At 39.7% G+C, this 26402-nt stretch overlaps 2 long non-coding RNA genes across 2 annotated transcripts in view; one reads left to right on the top strand and one right to left on the bottom strand.

The window, feature by feature from the left end:
* Nucleotides 1-26402, bottom strand: part of LOC104694093 — a 241785-nt gene that overhangs the window by 80502 nt on the left and 134881 nt on the right. The gene's annotated exons all lie outside the window — the stretch shown is intronic.
* Nucleotides 5177-18915, top strand: LOC109145630. The gene is made up of 3 exons (XR_002047158.2): nt 5177-5454; nt 11990-12092; nt 17528-18915. It is a non-coding gene; the product is annotated as an uncharacterized LOC109145630 (long non-coding RNA).

Raw genomic sequence — 26402 nt, 5'->3', positions numbered from 1 at the left:
ACTGGGCTAGGACTCTTTCAGTCAGTATTTCCCATCTTTTTTACCTGCAGACAGATCATTTTTCAGCAGAATGACAATTTCAGCCTTTTGGAAGCTTTGATTTTTTCATATGTACGTGCTGTACGAGGAGCTGGGCAGAGATTGTGGCCCCTTGGTGGCCAAATCCCTAAATTCAGTGATATTTCAGCCAGCCATGGCTAACAGGACAAATTTCAACCTTTTGAGACAGTTAAGGTTAAAAGGAGTCCTGAGGACAAGAGCTGGGAGAAACCAGGTGGAGCCAAGTGAGCAAAGTTAAACCCTTCAGCTCCTGCAGGGCTAATTGTGAAAAATGTCGAGTGGCATCATTTGCCAAAGAGAGATTTTTAAGCCTTTCCAGCTCTCCAACTTGCTGCACATCAGAGGAAATTAAAAGCAAATAAAAAACAACCACCAAAACTGTGCGTGTCCCAAAGCAGAGAGCCAGAGTCCACCAAAAACAGTGATCCATCAAAGGAGACGACTGCTAACCAAAGGCACAGTCAGAGGCTCCCAGGCAGCTCTCAGCCCACTGCTGTTTCCCAGATTTCCCAGTAACCACAGAGTTCCTGGAGCTTGGGTACAGCACACAGAAATGCCCAGTGGCTGCACAGCACATTGTAAAACATCTTGGTTTAGTCCCTGCTTGGAGGTGATGATGAGAATAGAAGAACTGAGTCACTGAAGCCTAGAGAGAAGAGCTGGAACAACCAAAAACTTGGGTGATTTGGGGTTGGTTTTCTTTCTTCTGCAAGAATCTTCTGCAAGAATCTTCTGCAAGATTTTTCTCTGCTGTCATTCATTGCCCAGCGTCATTCAAGCCCTGCATACATGTGACCACGAGTTTATGAATGAAAAAATATCTGAATCCGAAAGATTGCACAAAATTAACAGATGATCAATGTCTGAAAATTTGGGCAGGGTGTGCATTATTCATTAATTGCCTTTTTATTTGATTATTCACCAAGAACTATTAATTATTTCCCTCTTTAAAAAAGCTTCAATGATCTAATCAAGAAGAGAGGGGGTAAATATCATATGTCCTAGGAGACCAATAGTGTACACTAAAAACCAAGGTTGAATTGGAAATAGTCAAAATGGAAAACAAGTGAACACCTACAGCTACTGCTTGTGAAGCATCTAAAAATATCTGGGTATTCACAGAAATCAGGAATGGTTCCCAAATATAGAAAGTGTTTACCAGAAAATGGTGCATAATGAGAAATTTAACCAGCTTTAATTCAGCAGTGATCCAAGGAGTTCTCTGATTCAGAAAATGGCAATTTGAGCAAAGAGATGTTTGAAGACTGAGCAAGACTATTTTGACAAGGAGTATCAGGAAAGGAGCAGAATTTAGTATAAACTTAATCTTAGAATTTCAGAAATCTCAGCTGTCCTGAGTCCTGGGTTTCTGGGAATGAGACAAGGGGAGAGATGCGTTTCTGATAGAGGGAAAAGGTGGTTTCTGAGGCATCCAGAAGCTGATTCTAATCCTCACTTTAATTAAAAGGGAGCAAGTTCTTCACACTGCATCTGCTAGGCTTCTCTGGCACGACCAGCTGCTCCTCCTTCCGACTTCCATCAGCACAAGGATTCTCCCAGTGCCAAGAGGAGACCAAGGGGGAGGGCGAGAGGCAGGGAAAGGACTGTTTTCATTCCAAACTGAAGCTTTTTATAAACTTCAAATATTGCAACTTTTTCCTTCAGCTCCTCAGAAACAATCTCACTCCGAGCGTCTGCACATAACCACAATTCACAGCATTCCATAAAACCTCATTTCCAGACCTCTAAACAGGGTTGGCTTTTTTTTTTTTAAGTTAACAGAACTAAGCCTAACGTGTCTAACGATACAAGATCTCATGAAAAACCAATATTGTTGCAACACACGATTTGAATTTTCTTGCAGACAATACTTACCAGGTAGCTAACAACATTCTATGCTGGGAAATAACAACAAAACTTTCTTAAAGTTAAAAAAAAAAAATCCCAGCTATAATCTTCTATAATTCAGTACAGAAGACATTGGACCAAGGAAATTCTCCTTGGCAAACTAAGCTGTGATTAAAGGTAGTCACTGGTACTTGTGATCATTTCCTAACCTTGAGATTGAACTGTACTCCAAGCTGAGTTTTTTGGTAACCTAGTAGTTTATGGTTAGGACAAATCTTGATAGCAATCCAAAGTCTTCCTGAAACACACAAGTGGCTCACTTTCCCTAGCAGAAAATTGAATTCAGATACAAGTTTTCTGTCAGACCTCTACAGAAACAAAATGCATCGTGAAAATCTACACACGGGACTAAGGTGATTGTCACACACACACACAATAGCAAAGAGGTTGCTCCATAAAAAATATTTTCTCCCCAAATTGCAGTCCACTTAATATTAAAAGATTGGCAAAGGACCATAATATTCTAGCATTTCTAGAATCAAGCATCTTTACTTTTCCAACATTTATAACTTCTTCTTAATTGGCCAGAAATCCTCTTCCTTTCACTGACAAACACTGTCGCTCTTCCCTGCAAATTATCACGACAAGATACCAGCACAGGCACAGAAATCCTCTCTGTTCCTAACCACAGTGACAACGTTTCATGGAAAAGTGAAAGTATTTTACTTGCCTGCCCCTTCCCCTGCCCAAAACCACCCCAAACCAGCACTTCCTTATGGCAGCCAGATCAAAAGGATTTTTTTATCATTGATAAAATCATCGTTCTACAGGACATGGCTGATATGAAGACATGAGAGCTCCCCAACAGATTTCCCGTGGAGTCCTGATCCCTCCTTGGTGAACAAACAGGGATTGCGTATGTTCAGTGTCTCCCTGTGCCAGGGTGATGGGGGGTGTTAGACACCGTGCCTCTGCTCAGATCTGCTGTCAGATGGACTTCCACAGGACAAAGGGAAACATCTCCCATGGGAGAAGTTGGTGGAAGACCTAAAGCAGCAGAGCTGACAAGGTAAAACACGCCTTCACAATGCTTACAGAAAAACATAATTTAAGATTGCTTTAAGAATTCTATTTAATGTCACTTTATATCTAATTAATCTAACACAGTTTTGTCACTGTTTTCTATTCTCACACAAATTCCTCTTTTTGCTCCCCTATTGTCTCTTTATGTAAGCCATGTCTCCCAGGCAGGGATAGGAACATCACGTGGAGCTGCAAGAGGCAGGCCGGGTGAAATGAAGAGTCAGACTGCACACTGCATCCCACTAATTCACATTCAATTTCCCAGAGCACATTAAAGAAGAGCAGAGTCAGAGCAGGGCTCTTGGTGCCTCCCAGCAGAGGCTCTTCCCCACAGAGGGGTAATTGGCATCAGTCTCTCTCTGCTTACTCTCATATTAAAAGTAATAAATGTGTCAGAGCTTCTTCACTCACCGTGCCAAGGACAAGAGCAAAATCTAAAAGAATTTAAAGGTCTTACTTAACATCACGGTCATCTTTGTGTTTTCCTGTCCAGATGATGGAGGGAAACACGTTTTTTTTTCTGCAGGGTAGGAGATGTGATAAGTTTTTTGTGGGAGGGAATTGAGTTTGAGTTTGCAGAAGTAGCCTACAAGCAAAAAAATAGTGTCATAATGTTCAGCCAAAAAAACCCAAACAACCCTCACCAAAAAACACACCCCAAAAAAAGCTAAACACCCACCCCCCACCAGTGTGGGAAAAAAAATTTAAAAAACAGAAAAAAATCCGTCATACAGAAAGAAACTTTCTTGAAAAGAAGCCTTGCTAAGAAATGATGTCCAGCCTCAGTGGAAAGAGGTGTCTTTTCCTCCAGAAGAATGGGAAGTTGATGTTTTCCCCCAGTTGATTTTCTCCACATGGTGACCTGGACCCTGTGGCTCAGGGAGGGAAGGCTGGTGAATAAATCTCGATGTGCTTCAAGATCCAAGCAGAGACATCAGAAGAGACACTGACCTCACACCTCAGTGACAGGGATGTAGTAAAAAGAGGGAGAGTGACTTTTTCCAGAGGCAGATAGTGACAGGTCAGGGGGATGATTTTAAACTAAAAAAGAGATTTGGATTTGGAATTAGAGAGAAGTTCTTCACTCAGAAGAGTTCTGAGGCTCTGGCACAGGTTGTCCAGAGAAGCTGTTGCTTGAAAGTGTCCAAGGCCAGGCTGGATGGATCTTGGAGCACCCTGGGATAGGGGAAGGTGTCCCTGCCCATGGCAGGGGCTGGAACGAGATGGGCTTTACGGTCCCTTCCACCCAAACCACTCTGGAATTCCATGATTTTAGGAGATGCATTTTTTTGGAGAACAACTTGCTTGACCATTACCTGGCACTCTTGGTCTTTTCATCCCAAATTCACAGAAGCTAAACTCCTAAAAAAGTTACATTTTCTGCCTGGTAAAATCTCAATAGTTACAGCACGTGCTGAAAATGAAGGACAACTTGAGCAGGACAGGGCAAACCACAGCAGCTGAGGGGTCTGAGGTGGCACCCAAGGTGGAATGTGCTGGCAGCCAGGCTGCAGTTGAGCCTCCCAGCCTCATCTTGCTTTGTCTGAATCCTGGGATGCTGCAGTTTTGCCTTTGCCAGCTGAGGAGCACCTCAGCCCTTGCTGCATCACAGCTTTTGGCTCATTCCCAGCTGGTGGCTGCTGTGATTATTCCACACGCCATGACCAGCAAATGCGAACTGTTTTACATCCCCTCTGCTTCCCCTGCCTTGTGCTAAATGCAATTTCTGGTCCCTGTGAAAGCAATAGCAACTGCCTACACAGTGAACACTGTCATGAATCAAGACCTGGGTAACAAAGAAGTCCTCACCTCTCCTGAACCACTCTCAAACCAGGTATAAGGTACCAGTATAAAGCATCGACACAAAAATCTCCGTGACAAAAGAAACTTCCCACACAGCACCTCTTTCTGTGGGCCCAGCTCCCCACTGACTCCCCTGCCCAAGAGAGCACCGTGCCCCAAGCACCAGCCCCTAATTTCTGGCTGCACAGAATTCCTTCCCAGATGCACATATCAAACCTCTCCAGAACAGCCCCTGCCAGTGCTGTATCTAACCCCTCTCCAACCCTTTCATTTCTGCAGAATGATGAATGTACAGAAGATGCCGAATTTCCCCTTTGGTTTAACAACCCTACCCCTGCCTGTTGCTGCAGTGCTGGAAGAGCTGATGTGCTCCATCCCTGCAGTGTGCTCCTGTTAGCCAGAGAAATAACAATAATTTACACCCAACTCACACACTTTTTCGGTATTTCTGCGAGCAATCCAGAGGCGACAGGAACAAATTGATGGAGACAGAAATGGGAGAATCCCACCCTGTCAGAAGATGAATGAGCTGAGCTTGCATGATGTGAACCATGGCTGACAGAAGCGAGGGGGAATCAAAGAGTGAGCAACTTTTGACAACACACGCTTCACAGCTCTGACCACTGAGGATCTACATGATTATCTCCAGACAAAATAACTGTGAGTAAAAGGCTTACATACACTTAAATTAAACACAGCAGGGTTTTAGTAATCTCTGTTTGCATTTTACTTTCTGTTAAGAAGGAAATTGCTTGGACTGGGAACATTTCATTTAATGGCATTTTTAGTTACCTTTTGTACTTCTAATGCCATAGTCTAAATTCACCCCAAATTACCCAGGAAGGCAAAAGAAACTTTTGTCCTTTATTTTTAATTGCCGTAGCTTCCTTACCAATTTTACTAAATTAAATGTGTTTTAAAACATCACCGTATTTGAAACCTAATTATCCCAATCTCTGAATGAAGAATAGCTAACAATACAAACCCCATTTATGTAATTTATTTTGCAAAGGAAAATAAATGGAATGCAGTTGCAGTAATGATATACATGTTTGCAATTACACCCTGCTTTCTTCTCTTCCCCACAACAACTTAGGAAAGCTGCATCTCTTTTTTTTTTTTTTTTTTTAAACAGATGCTTTAAAAGCATCTCTGCTGTGGCATTTGCTGTATCTGTAGAATGAGGGAAACTCTGCATAATGTCATGTTCTCTCTAAGTGGCATGAAGGGCTTTTGTTTTGTGTGGTGGGTTGGTTTTTTGTTGGGTTTTTTTTTCTGTTGTAGCTGGTCATGAATGAGGATTATGGCCTGTCGCCCACAATAAGTCATGAATGAAGATCATGGCTGGTAATTGTGATGTGTAAAATAAAAAGAGTGGGAGATGCAGGGCTGAGATGCTCTGGGTGTTCAATCATTATTCAACGCTCCCCAGCCAAGTGGAGCTTAATCTTTTCAGACCACCTAGTCCTGAGAACTTAAATTTGGGTTTTGTTGGATAAGCCACCATTTACTCACTGCATTTATCAATTACTTGCTGACTTCCCATTACTTCCAGCTGTATTAAGCTCTATCCCAGAGGAGAAAATTGCTCCCAACTGATGATCCCAGTGGTTAAAAGCAGGAACACAAGCAATCCTCACCCAAACAAATAAAACATGGAGAAAAGCATTATTAGAAGACTTCACTACTAGAGCAAGCAAAGAAAACTACTGGCATTTTGCACAGCAATCTTTCTCATCAGTCAAGAGAGTTTTGCTCAAATTTTCTTTTAGGCTCATAAAAAAATTCTCAGGATTCAATACAAAAAATAAAGGGCTATTAAAAAAAAAAATAGTAATTTATAAAGGCAGTATAAATACCGTGAATTCAGTTCATATTTCCACTGCTTTGCTAGGAAGATGCCTTCAAGCTCAGTAGCCTGCTCGCTGTGAGTAAACACTGGGACATATGTGGTCAAACAATCCAAAATACTTGCTGAAGATTACTTTTACAAACAAGCCTGGGAAATTTGCTTTGCTGTTTTCTGTTGGGTCGTGTTATTTGCTCTCGGCGAGTGTTCAGATGGGCCCTGACTGGTTTATTCGGACAAATATTTGCAAGACCTTTTAAGTTTGGCCTAAACGTTTATTTGTTCAAAAAAAATCATATGAGGAAGGACTTTGTTATTCTTCATTCACTTGCCAGCCTTGTTATTGCTCATTTTTAAAGCAGTCAAACATCCAGTAAGAGAATGGAGACAATGCCCATGTGATTCTGATGACAAACTGTGTATTATAAACAATGACTGTAAAAACGATCAGTGCTTGAATGAGGCCAACACTTGTTTGCATAAACCATCCAGTAAATATTTAGAAATAACAAATACTTTCCTAGAAATCAGAATTGCTGTGTGAGCAAATCGCCAGCAAGAAGGAACACAAAACTTGTGTAATGTTTTGTTTGCCATGAAAAAATTGTACCACTTGTGTGCCTCAATATTTCAAACAGAAAAACTGAACTCAAGCATTTCCTTATATCCCTTCCAGCACAAGTGGTTATTAGCAGCACTTCTAGCTAAGGATACTCCTTGGGATTCTTTAAAAGATACTTCTTAAATTAGGTAAATCACACAGCTATTGAGACTTGCTCTTGGGAAGCCTGAAATTCAAATTTTTGTCGTGTGTTTGGGTTTTTTCTTTTCTTTTTCAAATGTGTTTCCTTCCTTGTGCACATGTGCTACTCCTGCTACTTGCTCATATTTCTACATCAGTTTTATCCTAGAAAAATCTTTAAACATCAATTTTTAAATTTAATTTTATTATTTCTAGGGGAAAGAAATAGCATTAAAATATTTAACACGTGGCCAGTGGATAGAAGGAAAATAAACACATCAGCTGAGGTATTCCAGCTTTCTTGGTGTCCCTTTATAGTCTCAAAAAGGGCAAAAATATCAACATCTACTTCATGAAACATAATAATGGTGACCAAAGTGTAACTTTAAAATGAGTTTGCCCATTAGCTGGGAAGCATTTATTTATGCAGTGCTGAGAGGAGCTGGAACTGAAAATATCCTTTCAGGTTCACAGACATTAAAGCACATTATTAGGAGCTGCGGCACACCAACACACAGGTATCACCCAATTTCATTACTACCTGGTTAATTAACCTGCTTAAAGTGTGAAAGCTGGCACCTTGTCATTACAATCCATGGGAATAACTAATGAGAAGCCATGAAATAATTTGTTTCTCAATTAAAAACCCTGAAAGAAGAGGTTTTGTCTCATTATTCCTCTTTCCTGTTATCACCTACGCAAAGCCAAGAAGATTTTGTGAAACTTAAATGCCTAAAAAGAAAATACTCTCTGTAACCTCTCAGGAAACACTTCACAGATCTTTAATAAAATGTGGTGTTATCCAACACCAATAAGCAAGCCAAGGAGTTTTCAGGGAAAACGCGTTCAGGAGACAGCAGGAATGTGAATATGAGTCCTTTAATTTAATAGGATTTATTTGCTATTCTTTTTTAGTGTATCTAGAGGTCAGAGAGATGAAAAAGACACACTTGAGTTATCAATCAAGAATAAATTCGAGGATAAATAGGGACCTTGTTTTCTATTAACAAATAGCATGCAAATAAGTAATATTTGTTTATAACTGTAGTCATTTAGGATTAACAATTTATGGAAAAATGAACCTCAGTTTCAGAAGAAAGTTGTTATGAGAATGGCTTATTAATTTTCATTAGTTTTGCCATATTTGCCACTTTGGGAAATGTTCATCTTAATTTAGAGATAAAGGAGCAGGTTCAGGAAAGATTTAAACACCTAAATATCACGTGAGGTGTTCGAGTCTGAAGTTTGGGTTCTCAGAATGACTTCTCAAAAAAATCCACTATTAAACAGCAAAAGAGTCACTGGGCTGCTCTGCATCCAGTGTGGCTAAGTTGAAAAAAAAAATATATATATATGGAAAATGAGATGCTGAGGGCATTAGGGATTCCAAGCAGCAAGTCACACCCCCGGGGGGATTGGGATGTGAAATTCTCTGTAGATATCCACACCACCGACAGCAGGATGGGCAAGGGTGTTCCCCTGAGCAGCAGATGGGCATTAATGAGATAAACTGGGAGAGCAGTTCTCAAGATTAAACTTGTGGCACTAGGAGGAAACGAGAGAAAAAAGTAAGAAATCTGAGGCGGTTTTCTTTTTTTAATAAGAGATGTGGAAGGAATGAGGATCCTGAAGAAGAGGGGAGGGTGGCGATTATGGGCATCAGAAGGGAAAATTTAAAGCTGTAATTGAAAGCATTAGATGCAGGTTTAGGAAAAAAAGAGTTGTCCCAAACTGAGATACATTGAGAAATAACAGCAAATGGTCTTGGGAATTGTCTGGTTTTGTGGGAAAGAAAAAAAGGAAAGAAATAGAAGATAATCCTCCCACTAGAGATTTTCCTTTCTTGTTAGTGTCAGTAGGTTTAATTTTTGAGAAGAAACTTGGGAATGGGCTGAGTGTAGTACCTTCCTGAGGCAAGATCCCTCCTTTCTTGTTTTGCTCCCTCCATCCCCGCAGACTCAGATGCTGCCCCACTGAGAGCTCCAGGCTGGCACGAGGACCCTCCCAACCCTGGCATCCCACTGGAAACATCCCTGCCTGGCTCCAGTCCTGCCACTTCGTTGTAACCTCAGAGTAAAAGCTCAAAGCAAAGAGCAGAGGCAGAGCAGTTTCCTGATACTTGTTCCTAAAAAAATCAGATGCTCTCCCGTGATTGGAAACCAAGAAAGAAAAAAGGAGAAGAGGAAATGAGGGACATGAAAATTTGCCGACCTCTTCAGATTTTTGTTACTGGTTTGGTTTTAGTGTCACCAGTGGTGACAGGTGACACATGACTTCCCAAAAAATCTAAAAAAACCATCCTGTTTGTTTCGATTGCTGTCATGATTTATGGCAGGGGTACCACAAATCCCCCCTGCCCCACAGGCCTTTGGTCTAAATTTTAAGTCCAATCTGACACTGGGCTGCTTGAACATCTTCATGTAGTCTGAGTTTAGGCAGGGAATAAAGGAGATGTAATGTGAAAACTATGGCAGAACTGGTTAAAAATGTGTTGTCTGGGTTTTTTTGGTTCCTATTCATATCAGAACTATTCTATGGCAATAGGTTTGTTTTTCCTTGAAAGCCTCTTATTTCACTGAAAATCAACACATATGAAAACTATTTCCCCTTTTCTTGTCTTTCCTGATGGGGAGAAAGCTTCCCCAAAGGGCAGAGATGTGCCCAAGGAGCACAGGCTCCCAGGCAGCACCTTGGTTCACCTGCCTGCAGACAGAGACTCCCAGCCACCAAAAATGAAATATTTTAACTGGTTTTGTCAGTGCAAAGAGGATCTGTTTTGTTTCCAGAAAGTAGAAACTGACTGCAAGGTTTTGGCTTTGCAAAGCAAGAGAAGAAATACAGATCGTGTGTTGGAAAGGAACTCAAAAACCATCCAGTTCCAACTCCCCTTCTGTGGGAAGAAGGGTTTCTTTACTTGTTCTTTCTGGATTAATGCTCCAAATAAAGAATGAGACAAAAAAAGGTAGAGAAGAAACCAATACATGCCACGATTTCACCTCTGCTCCTACACACTAATGCACACACGTGCACACACACACATCCATCATGGATGAACTTTGAAGTTTTTTGCTCCTGAAAACCAGCTTTAGATGATCTTAATTTATTTATTTATTAGTACTACTGTTCAATTTATATTTTGGCTTGCTATTTATTATGCAAAATAACACGCTCATATTTTATTCAGCAGAGCATTTGATTAGTGTAAAGCTTTATTTGCTGGCCTGCATAACAGCGTTTTGTCTCGTCTGCAGGCAGTGTAAGATATCCCAGATCGTTCATAATTCTGACTGACTCCAAAAGGGAAAACTGCTAAAAGGCTGAAACTCAGCACGTAGATGGCAGCAGGGCCTTTGGTTGTACCAAGTTACAAGTTAATTTTGTCTTTGATGGAGTGACTTGCTACTTTTAACAGTAAATAAACTTTTTTTTTCCACAGGATATTGTCAGTTGCTGAAGGTATCTCAGGATCCTGTGAAAAAAATACTCTTCTCTTTAGTGTACAGTCTCTGAAGTCTCCTGGCCAGCACTTCCATATTCAGAGTCTGTTTCTGTTTTTAAGAGCGATCTGCAATCTTTTAAGATCTTTTTAATCTAAATCTATGGCATTTTATTAGTTTTCAGGTATTTGATAGATGTTCTTTTGTATTAAGATGAATATAAAACATTTTAAGATTTGTCTGCATTAAAGGTAGACAAAAAAATACATAAAATAAATGTTTCTGATGTGCTCCAACCCAAGTAACCAAGGAAGACCAGATGACTTCAAAAGCTGCCTTTAGTTATCTGTATAAAGATAATTCAAATCATTTTCATTTAAAATATATTAAAAGAAAAAAAAAGCTACACTGCAGGATACAGAATAGATGATAACCAATAAAATAGGAAAACAACCTAGGAAGGCCAGTCCAGGAAGCCACAAGTGTATAAACTCAATGTATTTACTTTAAATAACAAATTACGAGCCTGATTCACAATTATTGACTCCAGCACATGTAGGGAGAAAAAACAGTTTGAACATTTTAAGGGGGAAAGGTCCAGACTGGTTTTCCCTGATAAAGGACCCTGAATGAGGAAAACTTCTTGTCTTCCACACTACAACCAAGATCCTCTTTAGGGCAATATTGTGTGTAGCCCCCAGCGGGGTGGGGACAGCAATGCTCCCAAAAAGAGGGGGAAATTTGCTTTTCTCCCCCAAAAAGATTTTTCTGTGAAGAAACACAGCATAGAAGGACCCCAGAGGGAACCTGAGAGAAATACACCTCTATGTAAAAATACTTTCTAAAGGAGAGAAAAAAGAGAAAAAAAATAAAAACACCAACCGAACACCAAATACGAATTAAAAAATCTTCTTCTCAGGGCAAGGGAAAGCTGTCTCAGCAGCATCACTTTTAAAATGGATAAAAGCCCTTCTCAGAGCTGAAGATAAATCAGTGGCACCAGCTTTAACAAAGAGAGAAACCTTACTTAGGGCTAAGAGACAGCAGGAGTGGTAGGAGTACCAGCTGGAACAGAGATGCACATCAAAGAAATTAAAGCCCTTTGGCTGAAGAAATTACATGGATACTATAAACTAATAACTTTAAATATTAAAAAACCCTTTTCAGGCTACAGCAAAGACACACGTTACAAGCAGCCAGCCCAAGGTTAGCAAGCACTGAGTGAGCACAGCCCCTCAGAACCAGAGACCTTCACCTTGATGCCTCCCAGGTAACAAAGTGAATTGTTTAATCCCTACTGGTTAAAGACACAGCTTGCTATGCTGGTTTACTTTTTTTCCCCACTCTCCCCATGCTTTTTAGTCTCTGTTAAAATACATTTGTTAATCATAGAGCAAAGTTGCACAAAATGTTCTGTCTCAGAACAAGGAGTTACACACAGCCTGTGTTTCGCTCTGCGCTGAAGCAACAGCTTGCTTTTCAGCATGACTCTGGCTTTTCCCTTGCCCTAGACGTTAGGCTTTAGAGAGTTAAATTTAAGGTCTAATTTTCTTTACCAGCAGAATGTATCTCATTTGCTATCAGTGCATGCAGGAGACTTTTTGTCAACATGGTAATTCAAGGAGAAAGTCAGGCTCTCTTTGTTACCAGATTTACAATGGTTTCTTGAAAAGACAGCTTGTGTATACCTCCTGCCTCACTAGAATACTTGCTTGCTTGGCTCCTAACAATGGCTCATTAAATTCAGTCAAACTAGTATGAAACTTACCTTCAAGCAGTTTCACTTGCTGAACCCCATTCTCAAAGGATTTTCTAATCTGCAATTTCTATTTTAGACTTTGAGCAGGAAATTGGAGAGAAAAGAGCACAGAGCACTTTCTGCAGAAACACCCAAACAAAACAATACTTGATGATACCATTTCAGAGGCAGAATAGATTTGTGTCACTCCTGTTTCGAAGGCAATCACGCTCACAACATTTATTCTTAAAGCAGGAGCATTCCCTGATCACTTTGGCTGTAATTAATCTCATATTGGAAGAGAAACTAAGGCTTTTAGCAAACTTTCTTTTTTTTTCCCCCTAAAATCTGTTACTTGGCCGGTCTGCACAAGAAGGTCCAAACCATACAGAGCTCATTACTGGCTGAACTTTTCACTTACACTTCTCACGACAACCCCCCAAAAAGCTGAGATTTAGCTGGACAACCAGCAGCACAAGGACAGAATCTTCCCCTTCCTGCCACAAGTAAGAATAATTCAAATTGGAAAAGCTTTATAGGAATCTCGTGATACACCATTTCCTCACTCCTTTTGTTATAGAGTATCTTCTTCAGCACTGAGGTTGTGGCCAAACCTCATATATTTCATATGAGTAGTTAAAGAAGGGAAAAGTCACAAATGAAATCCCCCCAAAAAGATCATAGAATCACAGAATATGCTGAGTTGGAAGGGATCCACAAGGATCATCAAGTCCAACTCTTTGACCCTGCACAGGACACCCCAAGAATTCCAGCATATGCCTGAGAGCATTGTCCGAGCGCTTCTTGAATTCTGACAGACTTGGTGAAGATGCTGGGGTTTGGTGTCTTAAATAATTATACATAAGAAAATATGAGTGTGAATATATTTATTTATTTCTGTTTTTGGGAGGGGATGTTCATGTTTCAGTAACCTTTTATTGCCTGACACAGTAAGTGATGAGGAATCTGTAGGTGATCAGACAGTCCAACTAAGGCATCGAGGACGTTGTCTTTCCCATTCCCTTTGTTTTACTCCCACCCCAGGATTTCACATGCAAAGCTCAGCACAGAAATGTCCTTGCACATTTAAACCCTTCCACATAACCCCACTGCCCATCCTTGTCCTGCCACCACTTCCCAATCCAGGGAAGTGCTGTAATAGGGGGTTTGTATCCCATGGGCAGCTCAGACCACACGTGCAGTACAGCAGAAGTGCCATCTGGAAGTAATTCCCCGTTATTACTTCTTATCAGGACTGCTGAGGGGTTTTTATTTATCAAGTATAAATGAATCATAGGGCAAACCGATGTCTGCTCATTAAACTATGAAAACTTATTAGGCTATCCTTTTACTGCTCAAAATAGAAGCCTAATAGAGGTAGGCTCGATCATGCTAACCTACAGCATGAATGTGACATGCAAAGGAAGAAATAGAGTGAAATCTGTCTCAGTTATGCCAGGAAATTACATATTCTTCTTAAAGTAAAATAAACACTTGACAAAGCTGTTAATCATCCCTAGTGGAAAGGATTTACAGATTCAATATTAAGATGATGAGCTTCCCACTGGTCTTAGGAGCACTATAGTCAAATGAATCAATTTTCCTCTGAAATCATTTAGATAAAAATTACATTCACATTGAAGAATATGAATGGTTTGAATGCTAAGATGTCACTTTAAAAATGTGTCGTCCCTCCAGTGAGCTCCTATTAGTCCTCAGTTAATATTTAGTATATTTTGAATGAAAAAATCAAAGCTGCTATCTTATATGTAAATTGTGTATCTGTAAAGTACCATACAGGCTCACGTACTTTTTTCCCTTACAGAAACAGTGTTGCATAAACACACATAGTCTGCAGAGCCTGAATTAAAAAAATATACACGGAAGATTGATTTTTAAATATCACTCATACCCAGACATTTCACATCAAACCACACTAAAGATCTGCTTCAGAAAAATAAATCTGCACATTAAATAGCAGAAGAATAAAGAATATGTATTTATCTTGATTAAGATGATTTCATAAAAGCTCTCAACAATTAAGGGGTTTGGGGTTTTTTTTTCAGTAATTTGAAACAATGCTTTGTTGAGAACATATTTGAAAATTTACCTGCAGTTAAAGAGTATCTGGGGACTCCACTTAAAAAAAAAAAAAAAAAAGCAAGCAAATTTTAGAAGTTACCCATTCAAAGAGAGAGGGAGAGAGAGAGGAAAAGAAAGAACGAGGCAGGGAGATTATAGAATTTAATGATTAAGAATGTGTGCAGTGCAGTATAAGTACATTTGTTTCCTTGGAAACAAACTAGTACTGTTGCACCGGAGAAATTTGTAAGCGTTAAAAAATTCTGTAATCAGGCCCCAGGAGAACATATTAAATTTTTTAAAAGGGATAAATATTTGACATTCCTGGCCGTTTCCTGACTGCACTTGTTGATGAGGCCTGCTGTCAATGGGTGGTGTTCCTGACGTGGGGAAAATGGATCCAACACGTGAACCTGCACAGCCAAAACCACTCTTTTAGCTGGTTAATCCATCCAGCAGGATCAACAACTCCGAATCCACAGGCAGATTTAGATCTTTTAAGTAGTGGGTAGATGGCAAATGCAGCTAAATGCAAGTAAAGGTGGACTACCAAACCTGCAATAAAGGTTCAACAGGGGAATTATTAAGAAGAGGGCCTTAAACCTCTGCCTAAGTCACCCTTACTTGCAGAAAGCAGCAGGATGGCTCCCAGGGAGAAGACAGGACAATAATGATCCCATTTATGCCAGGTAAACATTGCACCTATTGGACTTCTGGACTTTGATTGATTCAAATAAAACAACAGGCTCAAAACTCTTGAACCTTCCCTTGTTTCACAACCAAACTCAACACAGTTTTTTCCAGCTGCGGGAAGGCTTATTTTACTTCAGTTTTGTTAACAAGAAACAGAACCAGAGGGGCAAAGAAATCAAAAGAAATTCAATTTACAAGGTGGAGAAAAAATATCCAGAACACCACAAGAAATAGTACCTAAAGAGGCTCCAAAAGAGCCAGAGAGGGACTTTGGACAAGGGCATGGAATGACAGGACAAGGGAGAAAGGCTTCACACTGATGCAAGGCAGGACTAGATTAGATCTAGGGAGAAATCCTTCCCTGTGAGGGTGGGCAGGCCCTGGCACAGGGTGCCCAGAGAAGCTGTGGCTGCCCCTGGATCCCTGGAGGTGTCCAAGGCCAGGTTGGATGGGGCTTGGAGCACCCTGGAACAGCGGAAGATGTCTCTGCACATGGCAGAGGGGTGGAATGGGGTGGTCTTAAAAGTCCCAACCCAAACCATTCCATGATTTTATGAGCTGTTACTTTGATGCAATGTCCGTTTGCAAATGGAAATGACACCAGTAAGTCAGAAGAACTTCGGTTCTGGTTGGGTGACTATAAATCTCTATTTTTCTGTTCAGTTACTGTGTGGTGACCTCACCTAGGCTGTAGCTCTATGGCAGTAATGCCATTCACCCTGGAATTCCATATAGATTTATCTGGAAGCAATGCCATTCACCCTGGAATTCCATACAGACTTACCTGTCGCAGGTTTCCAAACCAATACTCTGTCTTGTAATGAAGGTACACAGGGAAAGGTGAGACTGTTTGGTCATTATAAAGCAAACTTGTTTCCTACCAGCAAAGAAACAGGAATGTATTCAATCAGGATTAAAATTATTAATGCAATTAGCTCATTTCATTTTCTCCCTGTTACACACGAGATGTAAGATGTGGAGGATGAGGTTTTATTGTTATGAGGCAATAATAGTTGCCAAAATGATCCCTGAGTTTTCCTGAATGGAAAAACAAGCCATGGGAAGTTACAGGGAAAGTAAGTGGTAAAAGTAATTCTAGGTACAGGTTTTTCATGTAAGTATAAACCCCGAAATTAGTTTCCAGGAGCAATCTTAAATGTGGAAGTGGAAGCTCACACTTTTATAAAGAATTAGAGGAATGTAACAAGAAAGGTCCCTTTATCCTTCACTTCATCAAAAAAAATCTGAGCTACTTCTTTAACCTCATCACTCAAAGTCAAGGGATTAAGACTCCATCTTTCACAAAATTAGAAAAGAGATTCCTTCTGCCTGCCTGGATGCCGAACCCAGGGCAGCGAATCTGATGACGTTTGAAACCGGTTTGAAGAAAAAGATGCAGAGCTCCAAAAAAATGTCTTCTATTGAATTAAATGCAAAATTCCAAATGGGAAGAGCTGGATGCTGCGGGGAGGCATTGCCAGTGCTGGAATTTGCAGAATTCCAGACTGCAGGCTGTGGTAGACACTGGGATCCTCTTTGATTCCAGTGATATTTTCCTTATTTCAACATATTGCATTCATTTCTTTTGACTCACTGGTTCTCTGCTGCTCTTCAGTATTTCAGAGTGTTTCTAAAGAGCCCGAGCAGAAAACGAAATGATTTGACGCTTTAATATGTTACTTTGTAACTATATAATATTTAACACTGAAATACTTCTACCAATTCAATTTTAAATTGTTAAACCCACCTCTTACCAAAAAGAGAAGCTACGAGGAGTATTTGTGTCTCATAGATAGAAAAAATCAAGTTGCAAGAGAAAATCAATTTGTGGCCTACTTTCCTTCTGAAATAAATACTTGAAGTCAATAAATGCTACGGAAGACCAAGGCAAACTTCACCTACACGTGTCTGGGTTTGGCCTGGTTCATTTTGTCAGGGAATCACAGGATAATTTACCTTGGGAGGCGCATCTAGAGCCAGGTGGTCCAACACCCACTCCATAAAGGGCCAATCTTAGAGCTAGAGAATATTGCCCAAGGCCTCCTCAGCTGGGTTTGGAACACCTCTAAAGATAATTTTCCTAAGATTCCCACTGGGCCCCTCTTCCACCACTTGACCAGCTTCAAAGAGAGAAATTTCAAGCTTGATAAAAAATAACAGCCTTTTTTTTTATTTTATTTGTTTGCTTTCAGATCCTCAGGCTGATACTTTGATGGGATAGAGAAGAAAGTTCAAATGGACATTCTGGCCTTTCCTGTAGCTAATAATGGAAAACAAAGCCCTTTTCTCAGCTATCTCAGCTCCTAACACGACTCTGCCCTCAGTGTGGATACAAATCAGCTCAAAAAATCTCTGTTCTTTTATTTATAGGGAGTTTGAGAGGAAAAAATTCTATCCAGAAACAAATCGTGTTTCCCAAATTACACACCTGGCCTTCAGGCTTGGCTTGGGACTAACTCATCCACTCTTGGGGAATCTTAATGAGTTCTTCCTCTACTTCTGTCTGCTAAAACAAGACTTTTAGGAAAGGTAAATTTCCCACCAGGCAATAAAACATCCCACAAAACATAGCACAGTGTATTTCATGCAGAAATTAGGGACTTACATAGCTTTCCATACCCAAAATTCCCCTTGATATCAATATTTGTTGTTATTAGATAAAGTCACATCAATAATTTTGACCTTTTGATGGTATTTTTGTTTTACCAGTTTTATGCAGACCAGCACTTCTTCGTTTCAAACTTTCTCCCACCCATCCTGTATGCCACTTTTCCCAAAATTCCTTATTCTCAGGGTAAATTTGAGACTGGAACCTCTGACTCCTGTGCACTGTGATTATCTATGGGAAAAGTAAAACTGAGCCAGCTCTAGGGAGAGCTTTTCCTTTGGATCTCTGCAGGGACCCAAGGGCATTGCTCCTTTGATACTATTTTTTTAGGAATCCTCAAGTCCGTCTGTGTGCAGTGGAAAGTTTATTGTGATATGACCATGTGGTAATAATATATCAAAGTCCAGCATTAAAATATTTCTAAAACATGAAAAATGGGCTGCTCATAATGTTAAAGAAGGACAAGCAAATTTGCTGACAATGTGGGTAATTTCCTGAAATCAGAGTTCATCTTGTACCAAAGTCATGTTCTGTGGACAACAGAAACAAGCAGAGCATAAATCACTCACTCGCACACACTATCTCCTCTGTCCTGATAATCACATGGGTTTGGGATCACAGCAGAGCACACTATGCCTTAGAAGAATAATAAGGGCCTCTTTCAATATCCATGGAAAACAATGGAAAGGCTCCTGTTGACATGGACTTCAAGGGATGAGTATTTCATCTGGCTGTAACACCACAAAGGTCTTAAAACAAGACCTGCAGTGAGATTTGTGTCAAAAAACCCCATACTGAAACTAGGTATGAAAGTGTACTTTTAATCTATACAATGAATACACACGTGTAAGAAAGTCATTAAGCACAAATAAAGGTGGATTTTTCCATTTTTCACACCTGGCAAATGGATTGTGGAAAGTTTCTCCTAATTTAATCAACAGTCTTAAATGTATGATCAAATATTCTGATTTTTCAAAAAAATCTGTATATTGGTTTAACTGTTGGAGCATAAGCAGTCCCAATGACTTTGAGAACACACATATTAAAACTTAAATGACCACACTTGCATTCTAAATATATGAATATTTTATAAATCACTGTGAGGGCATTATATTTTGAAAGGCATTAAAACTCTTTTTATTCCTTGGGGTTTGGGTTTTCATGTTTCGAAAGTAGCAGCTTCTTCTTACTGTTTATAAGAATTTAAAACAGCATCAGTTAAATGTAGTCTCACTTTCTAGTTTGGGACACATCCTGCTCTGAAATATTTTACATCTTAAACATTTCTTTTCAGCAAGGCAAGAAAAATTTGGGGGGGGGGGGGTGGTTAGGAGCATGTCCACCTATGACAACCTGGGACTGCATTACCCAAAGAGAAAGAACCCTTTAACACAGGAAAAGTAAGGCTGGGTAACAAATAAATTAGATACAGACATGAGATAATAGAAAGCACAGTAATCAGAAGACATGTTTTATTATTACAGGTGGAGATAATGTTGGGAAAAAAAAATGTGGGAGAATGCCTTGGGCTTGTTTTAAGACCAACACAAAAATGCAATACCTTTATGTCTGCTTTAGCAGCTTTTTCTTAAGTAAGGTTTATTTTTGCCCCATATTTATTTACTCTTCACATGTAAAAACAGGCCCATTGAAATATTTAAACGTGCCAAATACTTGGGATTTAACATGACCGTGTCTGAATGCGAGGTCATTGTTTTGCTTACAGCAATATTTCCTACAGTCACATAAAAACCTCCCCTTCCATAAACTTCAGTGGGGTCAATAAGAAATTCTTTTACTGACCTACAGAAGGTTTCTACACTTTTATTCTCTTTTATAAAATAGGCTAAAAATTCAGGTAAGAACTTTGGTCCTCTCTAAGGTCTTCCTTCATATGATCATGATTATTGTCCTGTGTGACTGAATGTCAGAAATTCTTGCAGGTATTTTTTTTTTAGGTTCTACAACTCAAATTGCAAGAGAAAATTATATTTATAATCCTCTACCATTAACCTTCATATCAGAAAGAAATAGCTTTGGAAAGATGTGTAAGTATTCCTCAAAATCTGTTTTGAGGAATTTAATGATCATTAACCTGCTGCTAACCAAGATTAATAATGATCTAAAGTACATGCAATACAGCTAAGAATAATTATACAAATTCTGTAGCTTTTCTCTTGAATTTTTAAATTCAAACTTGGAATAAGAGTACTGCCCCATAAATTCCACCATTTTAATCAACAAAAGTCTTGCTAATGTGCATGTTAGAAACAGGAGGTTTAAATATTGGCTACATTTTTACCTGTATTCCACAAGAAATTGGCCATTTTATGAGAGTTAAGACAGAGAGCCCATTATAACCATGAGAAAAATGTTTTTCAAAAGTTGAAAGAGAAGGCAAAATGAAATGTGAATATTAACTACACGCCCCAATTTCTCCACCCACCCTCCAGCCATTTATAGGCAGTTCATAGAAGGTCTACTGGATTTGCTATCACACAGTGACAGAACAAAATATTTCAGTACTTTGCAAACTTGTAATTTTGTAAGTGAAGATTTGAAATGTTGGTATCCAGTACAACTTCTACAAAATTATCCTTCTAATTAGCATAAGCTCTTAAAATAGTTTCTGAGAACATCTTCCTGCAAATTCCTTTTCAAACAATATTAATTTTTTTTAATAATCATAGAATCATATGATACTTCTTTTTAAATAGCATTTTAAAAGTGAACACAGTGAGTATAAGTGCTGTTAGAACAATTTTTATTTGATTATTGAAATGTATACTTGTATTGCCTTTTTGTTTGTTTTGGCAAAATTGCCTGAAAATCCTGGAGCCAGAACCGGTTCAGGTAATCTCAAGTGATTTGTTCATTTCAAGTAAGAATTATACCATATGCCACACTTGAAATTAGAATTTAATCATCACCCACCACGCAGAGAATACAGACAGTTTTGATAAAATTCCCTTTTCCAACTAAAACAGTCATACAACGTTTGTTGTCTTCCTTCAGTACAAGGAAGAAAAAAGAACAGAATAAAAACTGCTTCCATTAAAGAAGGATTGCAGAGAAACTTTTCCGTACTTGCACCCTCTACCAAGATAGAGCTGGACAAATGCTGGGAAAAAATGACTTATGAACCTTGCACACAGATATCCCTCCCTGTCCTTAGCTGCACCACAGTTTTGCTAGCAATTCTTTGCCAACACTTAATTTTTAAAAGCATCTTTATGCACAAGAAATAGGTTCAGATTTAATGAATTAATCCCCCACTGGGACCTATCTCCAGGTAGGTTATTCTACACAAGTTTATCCAACCAGGCCAGAAACAAAACCTGTATTTGTGCACTCCAAATCATCGCCTAACTTTTGGGTACTGAGGAAAGTAACTTTTAGGGCAAGTCAAATCTCACATAACCTCAGCTCAGGAAGCAGGAGGGTTCCTCCAGCCTCACTGGTAGCAGGACATCAAGTGGCAAAATAAATGCATCAGCCAAAAGAAAGGACTGGAACACTGGGAAGAGAGCTGGGTCACCAGTTATATCCAGTCTTGAGAGGAAGTAAAACAACCAAGAAGAAGCTGATAATATTGTCTGATCTCTTTCAACGGGAAAATTGAAATGAGATGCAGATAGCAATCAGTGCCGAGCTGTTTTTGTCAGCAAGGAAATGCAGACCACCATGTCCTTTCCTCCTTTGTATCTGACTTCACAGCCCCCACCAGCATCCCCTCTTTGGAAACTTTTCCATGTGAAAATATTTAACACCTGTGTGGGAGCTCCGCATCACTGCAAGCAGGAGAAATTCACCATGAGCATTATCAGGTCGCTCTTTTAGGCAGCAACAATTTTCAGACACAAACTCCAATGCTGAACCAATGTTTTCATTGTAAAATATATTCCTGAGTTTAGAAGGAGAACCCAACATATATAAATCAGGAGAAAACTCCACCAAATATATTTTGCTCTAGCAAACCATAAGTTTGCCTGATTGAGATGTACAGAAGGAGACGGGTAATGTGTGTGCAAACAAGTATTTCCCAAAAATCAACGACTCGCCCTTTACAGAAACATCCACGTTCACACATAAACAGGAGGAAAGACAGGCAGGTAGCAGAAAGTGGAAGGGGTTAAATAGATAAGGAAATGCAGTGCATAAAGCTAAATTTGAAGGAATATATTTGTTTTAAACCTTGGTTGAGTAGGGCAGGAACAGAGCCATTGATATGCTGATCACTGTAACAACACAGAGCACGGAGACAATGTAAAACTTTACTCCTACATCTGATTCAGGGTGCTGCTGAATAGCAGTTGTTGGAATTTATACAAATAACTGTTCCTCTAGTCTATGTTTATGATATTTTATTAATCTTTCTACTATTACTATTATTATTAATAATACAGGAGTGCTGTTTCTGCAAAGCTGCATTGTGTTCTCGCAGACATCTGCGCTTTGAAGAATTTCCTTTCAAAATTATAAAATATTTATACAATAAATCATCAGATGATTTAAAATTAAATCATTCTCGTTGTATTTATGTTCATGAATCAAATGTGATTTTTCTCGCTTTACATAGGTCTGTGCTGTTTTCAACCTCAACCTTTTGCAAGTGACATTTTCATTTAGAATCTTATCATTTCATAATTATTACCTTTCAGAACTCCTAGGGAGAGAACAAAAGCTTCCTCTTTGTATTTCCATTGTTATGTTTCTTTGAAGAACAAATTAAATTTCAATCCCAGCCAAAACAAACTTTTAAAGTACAAAATAAATGAAAAATTACGTGCAAAAAATAACAAGCTGTGCAAGCTTAAATTGGCCTCTCGTGAGCACAGGTACATTCTAGATAATTTATTACTGTGTTCTCTTTGTTTAACCAGTAGACCAAGCTCAGGCTAAGGAAACATGGCAAACATCTTACTGAAGGTGATCTGAGCTGCTCTAAACTGACACCAGGACTCTTGTGATGTTAATAAATGAGAAGGGATTGTTTATACCCCCAGAGTAACTATTTACCATCTCTCAGATTATCATTACCTTTTAATTGTCCTCTGATCTGTCCGAAGAGGAGAAATCTGATTATTTCTCAGCTCCCTTGCAAAATGGGGAGCCACACTCTATAAAATACCACATTTACAAGGTTGTAACTAATAGTAATCCTCACGTTCATCAGATTCTTTTAATTTCACTCCAGTGGGCAGATTATTCTCTCTTTTTTTTTTTTTTTTTTTTTTAGGTAGATACCGTGGTTTGGGTTCATAGAAAAGGCACAACAGTAACAGTAAAATGAAGCAAAATATCTGTGAGCCTGGAAGGAGCTTCTTTTTCAGGGAAATTTTGGTTTGAAGTAAGGAAACAAACAAACTTTGCATTATCCAAAAAAAAAAAAAAAAAAAAATCAGCCTGGAAGTAGGAGGAGGGGTAAGAAATCAAGGGACCTGGAGAGTGTTCAAGTCCCAGCAAGGGACAGGAATGTAAGTGGCTCCTGGCAGCCCCGTCCGGATGAAGAGCCGGGGTGGCGGCACTCGAAGCCTGGCAGAGCGCGCGGCGCTGATGGCAGCGAGGGAGAGAGGCACTCACCTCGTAAAACAGTGACACCTGGGTGATGCAGCAGCCTGCAATCCCTCCTTCCCAAGCCTTGGAATCCCAGGTTCTCCAGCACACGGAGGGGTTTTATGAGATTCACCAACGCCCCGGAGAAGCGAGGAGGTCGGGGATGGCATGGCCACACGCAGGGCCCTGTGCCCCAAATGGACCCTGCTTTGATTAAAAGTTGTGAGCCCATCGTGTTTTAACATCAGCTCAGCTGCCAAATCCGCCGAAATTCACCCATTCCAAGCTAGAAGTAGCTGCACGGTCCAAAATTATGAGCAAAACAGAATAAAACAATATTTTGTTTGGACTCAAAAAAATAATTTATTGAAAACAAACATTACAAATCTATTTTATTTCCCCCTGGAGCCTTGCAAAGAGAACCAATATTCAGCTGATATATTTTGTATATGGCCACAGTTATACATTAACCTCGGTGATTTAAGCTGCAGTTGTGCCTAAACACCCTTGATCAGCATGGAGCCCCTCGTGCGAGGCACAAAGTGCCACCACGATAGAGAGCTGGGACAGGGAGGGGACACTGAGACACTGAACTCCCCTCAGCTTGGTTAGCACTGGGGCTTAACTCCTTCATTATCGAGGTCTCCCACCAAACCTTGAGCATTCCCAGCTGCCTGGTTTCAAATACACTTTTCCCAATCCATGCCCTTCCCAAATCACCACTGCAGCATCCCCTAACGCCTCTGCTGTTGAAACCACCTCGCAGTTTTTCCAGGGTTTTTCAATTCCCAAGTGTAGTATCCCTAAATTTTGCCTAATGTAGATATCAGCCAATATTACTGTGTTATAGATGACATGGGAAGGAGTCCCAAATCATGTCAGCTAGGGACATAAACAACTTAAGTTTTAATCCTTTCCAGTGATATCACTGTTTCAGAAGTGAAAAGAATAAGATATTATTTCAGTCATTTGATCTTCTTATTTTGGATATACACTGGATTACTTAGGGGGGAGTTTAATCCAATTAGGATTGCCTCTCTCAGCCTAGACAAAAATCAATGGGGAGCTCCTTCTCAGTGAAGGACACAACTCACCCTAAATAAAGGGAGAAACCGGTTCATCAATATTCCTCACGTACAATTTTAAACCTGCTACTCATCAATCCTACTTTTCAGAGAAACTGGTTTGGGCTTTGCTATTTTTTTTTTTTTTTTTTTTTCCCAAAGAATAAGATGTAAATCTACTGCCATCAACTTGGTGTTATTCCGAAGCTCTAAGAAGAAAACCACCTGGTATTTTTCTTCAGCCCCTCTATATGCATATGCAAATCCAACAGCTTCAGGATCTGCCAAACTATTTACCAAGTTTGTCAGGGAAACAGCCTCCGAAACAACCTTCTTTCAAAACAATTTTCTATGATTCTAAATTCTTCCTTTGAACGCTATTTTTGTCTCTGAAAGCATATTCGCCCTTGCAGTCTGACTGCTTGTTAAGGAAAAGCAACGAGAAAAACACTGAAATCTCACTGTTGGCCTATGTTCTACTGCCAGTGTTCAAACATCAGGATCCCAACAGTATCCCAGCGCCTGAAAAACATCTCCTTTTCTTTGCAATCTGCCCGGGTTGTGGATGAGAAATTGCCAGTAGAAATTACAACATTTGCCATGACTGAGATGGGGTGGGTTTTCGCATTTGGATTGAATGAAACCATGGAAAATGTTGTTAGTAACAACTCCAATGTTATAAAAAATCACCAAGTGACAGATTTCAAGATTAAAAGGAAATATTAAAAATCTCCTTCAATATTTAAAGCTTACTTAACTAGTAGCACTTCACTTGACACTGACTCGTGTCATTTTCTTTCATTCCTCTTTTGATCCATGTAAAGCAGTTACATGATTGCAAATATCTTATCATGTCACCTTCTCATATGGATATGAGATGAAAGAATATTATCTCAAGCTGAGTGATAAGTCCTGTACCAAAACTACGGGTGGAATCTGCACAATCTGATGCTAAATGGGAGCAGGGGGGTGGCGGCACTGGGCATTTTTTCTTCCTGATATTCTCTGTTGAGGATAGTTGAGAAAAAAAGGTCTTATTTTAATAGGTTATTCAAGGCTCATAATTAACCACTGAGATTTTACACCAGGTTAGCTGAGCTTCTTGTCAAGGCACAGGGATCACTCAAATTGCTTTTATTTGCATGATTACGAAGTGGCAAACCATCAATACTCCTTCACCTCTGATTTTAAACATGCAAAGGGCATCAAAAGGCCTATTAACATGAAGTAAAATTAACCCTCATCTGTTTTATTTTAAAGGGACTCTTCCCTCCCCCTCCTTGCCCCCCCCTTTTCTTATTTGGGGAACTGGGTTCCTTTCCCATACTTGGTATGTAGTACATCTTTTTTTCTCAGACTTAATTCTCCAAGTCTGGTCTGTCAGCCAGTATAAACAACACTTGATGAATGAGACTCAAGGTGTTTAGTCACCTGAAGCAGCTGTTTGAAGTAACTCTACACACAGCCTGAGGCCCGTGTTTTCACAGCTGTGGGAACTCTTCAAAAGCTTTTCCTCTTGGCCTGCTCCTTTGCTGTGGCTTTAGACTCTTAGCACAAAATCTGGACAATTTCAAAAGGGCACAATGAAACTAGAGACAGCAATTTTTGATGATTTTGGGCCAAAAAAAGGGCCTAGAATAAATAAATGGAGTACATTTGAAAGTGCTTTACCTAGGTGGGCTATATATCTAAGAACTGCTCGCTCTACATGTGCCCATGCCCTCACTTAAAAGGGGAGATGGGGGGGGTTCAAGCCCTGCTCTCTGTTTACAGCTATTTTCACTTTCTTCTCTGATGCGGCAGATTAGAAACTCAATGTTTATGGGCCTGGAAAAGCAC

The sequence above is a fragment of the Corvus cornix genome, chromosome 7 (assembly GCF_000738735.6).
Source record: "Corvus cornix cornix isolate S_Up_H32 chromosome 7, ASM73873v5, whole genome shotgun sequence".
NCBI lineage: Eukaryota > Metazoa > Chordata > Aves > Passeriformes > Corvidae > Corvus > Corvus cornix.
The sequence above is the reverse complement of the archived record's forward strand: the minus strand, read 5'-3'. Positions and strand labels throughout refer to the sequence as shown.